Genomic DNA, 3,962 nt, shown 5'->3' with positions numbered 1-3,962 from the left:
CAACCTTGTAGACACTTTAATCCTGAAACAGCCTTTTAGCCACGGTTTTGACAGCATTAGATCATTGTTTTCTGCTGCAAAATTGTTACCTTAAGTGTATTTTCAGCCATATGGGTTTTGCAAAACCCCAACAGTTTCACCACAAACTTAAAGAACTAGTCATAAAAACCCAAGGTGGCCAAACTTGTGGTACAAAAACCTCATTCAAATGTTGGGATCCATTAAAACTCCATTTTAAACAAAATTTATACAAAAAACCCCAAATTTCAAAATTGATTTCATACCAAAATTGGTTTCATCAAATTCTATGATGTTTCGTCAAGTATTATGATGAAACCAAAATTGGTTTCATCAAATTCTTTGGGGGTTTTGCGTTACTTTTGTTTTCATTAGGTTTTTATGTAAGTTGGCTTTGGTGGATTTTTTATGGATAGATAGTGTCACTTTTGGGGTTATAACTCGTGGACATAAACTTAATTTGGATAAAGAAGGAAGCCTTCACAAACAGGCTTCCAGGTGAAGTTTCCACTATTACCTCCAAACTTAGTTATGGCCTTAGTCAGCACAATCCAAACTGCATATAATAGTTAAGGCAACCAAATGAACCAATCCATTCCTGTCATAAATTCATACAACATTAATACCTCTCATCTCAAATTATGTCTACAACTCAACTAGACAGACAATTCACAACAAATTCCACAATCCTAGCCATTTAAAACTTCAAAAACTTATGAACAACTATATCATATTTTATGATCCATATATCAGTTAGTTTTTCATCTTAGGAACATGCCCCACTATCTCATTGGCATCCTTCACTCCTGTAAGAGCATCATAGGAAGACCGTTCTTAAATGGTATCTCGAACTCCACTTGGTGTCTTCTGGACATTTTTGCTTCATATGCTTTCTGCTCTTCCTCGGATATCACTGCATTTTTCTCCTCCTTGATTTTCCTCTTATTTCCATTCTGCAGAATGAACACCACATTAACAGAATCAGCTACACAAGTCATCGCCAGAAGCAAAGCAATAAAGATAGGAACCAAGTTTTGTACTACAGTAACATGACACATGAGAATAATTTGGATTTTGTGCATACCAATCACATATGTCGATATTTCTCTACAAAAGGGTTGAAAAACAACCATAATTTCTTATTTCAGTAGCTACTGTGAATAATCGACAATCATATTAACTTACTGTAATCCCACATAATTCTCAAATTAATGTATATAATAAAAAAATTCAAATAATTATTGGTACCAGCCCGCGGGCATTATAATCTCTCCATCTTCCAGTGAGGAAATATGAACTAAGAGAATGTGGATCGTAGTTGATAGACTCATTTGGAGCACTACCTGTAGTCTCTTGTTGAGCGTTACTTATTTGTTAGATGTGACTGGATATTCCTCTTCAAGAGGCAAAAGCTTATACAAAAACCTAAATGAGATATTTTCACGCCTATTTAATAACAACCTTTTTCAATTTGATCATGATGGGAGGGAAATTGATATAACATTCAAGTTAATTAAAACCAGCTTTTTCCGGTAGTGTATAGTCTCCCCCTGATTATGGCGGAAATATAATCATCTCATAAAACCCAAAAAAAATTAATTTTGTAAAGTATTATCTGATTAATTCGAGGATATACTTATAATAATTTCTGGATTTTAGGAATACCAGTTGGACTGTAGATAATGACTTCAAAAGCCATAAAGGAAATGTCCAAATAAATAAATAAAATTGTAGTCTACTTGACATACAAATTTAAAATTAACCATGGATTTGTTGGTTAAAGCAAGAAAATATATAAATCTCCAATGACATATAAAGCCGACGAGATACCCATTCGCCTAAGAATGAAATTATGGACACTTTATTTCATCAAAATAAATTAATTTTAAGATAAGTATAGTCATCACAAAGACTAATGAGATAGGCTAACAAGCCGGGTGCACGCCCTTTGATCTTTAGTGTCCAACTCCAACTACAAGTGGAACTATTTAAATTTTGGAGATTTACTATGAGGAATAATACTTTATATCCCTTAAGAATGCAGCAATTCATGTATTTGCAATTGTTTGTATCATAATAATAATACTTTATATCCCTTTGGGATCGATAGGGAAAACCAAATCTCTTTTTAAGAAAATAAGAGATCATTTTCGTTGTTAAGGGATCCATGGTTTCCTGTAAGCAATGGAAACCAATGGTTTATTAATTAAAATATTAAACTGTGATTGGTAAAGGTTTGTTTAAACGATTATCGTTAAATTATGAAGAAAAAATATTGCCTAAAATTTCTTAGAATGCCAATTTTAACATCTTCTTCCGCGGAATTGATGGAAAAACCAATACCGGTACCAAAATTGCATCGACAAAAATAAAAATATTTGTCGACTTAGTTATCGCATAAGAAAAATCCACTTTGTGGTTGATAGATGGTTTCTCGTAAAAAAAAGACACTCATGGCAATAAATCACATGATCCTTATACAACGAACAAGGATACGAATTAAATTGGCCATAGATTTTTCAACCATGCATGTAAATTAAATTGCGCTAACACCAATTTTTGGTGATTACAATCTCAATGAAGAAATAGAAACTGTAAATCATTTTATGATGGATTTTATTTTTTTCTTTTTTTATGAAGAGGAATAAGAGAAGAAAGGAGAATCAAATTAAAAATTGATCACCCATACACAACAGAACTTAATACACATAAAATAAAAAAGTACAAAGACGGAAAACCTAAAAATTAATAATTAAAGTGCAATTTAGATTTAACTATACAATGGTGGATGGCGCCACTTTAAAAACGTCCATCATACAGGTCCTTGTGGCTCACGGATATAGCTTTGTAATACAGATTCCATCCTAGAGTTGAGTGGATCTTTATAATCACAAGGGACCGCTCAAGTTTTGATCTCATCCTCCAGCCAAAGATCACTAAGAGCAACTGCAATGGTGCGATCAAAACCAAAGATGAAAGACTAAAAAAAATGACTAAATTTGAGTTTAGTCTTTGGTGCTTAAGGCTGCACATGGTCCGGTACGGTCCGGTACTCTTATGGAACCGGTCCCTGTACTTGGTGTTGACCGGTACCTTATTTTGAGGACCGGTCCATGTACTTGTACCTAGAGTTGTACCGGTCCTCCGATACCATTGAGATTTAAAAAATTCTATAATGAACAGATTAATCAAAGTAAACAAAGATTCAAAATTAATTATAAAATTAGATCCATTCATTCACCACTACCAAGACCCAAATTACAAACTGAAACACCATTCCTGAAACACCATCAGCAATAATCATCTCTTCCATATATTCTAATCCTTAATTGAATCTTCTCAAATCGAACCACTAATTCATCATCAATTCAAACTCATTCTTCAGCAGACTCTAACATTCATTTGTTATCTTCAATTTCATCTATTTCCCATTAACAACAACTTCCTTCAAAACCCTAACTTTCAATTCCAGAAGCCCCAAACCAGTCCAACTGAGATTCAAACATGCAAGTACCAATTACTTCGGAGAAAAAAAAGAATAAGAATAGTCCCTAACCAGAGATGGTGAAGAAGAAGAAGAGAAGAAGTGAACTTATATCTCAATTCGATCCTAAGAAGAAGAAGAGACGAGACGCTGCTGTAAGAGAAAGAAAAAAAAGGAAGAGGAATGATGAGTGAATTTTACTCGATAGATAATATTAGTCTTAACACCTACTATGGACGACTATGATTAACCTGTTCTTTTGGTCCGGTTCCTGCCGGTCCTCCCCCCTGTACCGGTCTTCTCCGGTTTTTAATCTTTTGTCCCGGTCCCTGTACCGGTTACTCCGGCTCCGGTTCGGTTCCGGTCCGATATTTTCGGTTCCGAGCCGGTACAGGTACTTCTAACCGGTTCTTGTGCAACCTTAGTTGTGCTACGCTACGGTAGCAGAGTATATTTGGTC

The sequence above is a fragment of the Papaver somniferum genome, unplaced genomic scaffold, assembly GCF_003573695.1.
Source record: "Papaver somniferum cultivar HN1 unplaced genomic scaffold, ASM357369v1 unplaced-scaffold_29, whole genome shotgun sequence".
Taxonomy (NCBI): Eukaryota; Viridiplantae; Streptophyta; class Magnoliopsida; order Ranunculales; family Papaveraceae; genus Papaver; species Papaver somniferum.
Note: the sequence above shows the minus strand (reverse complement) of the source record.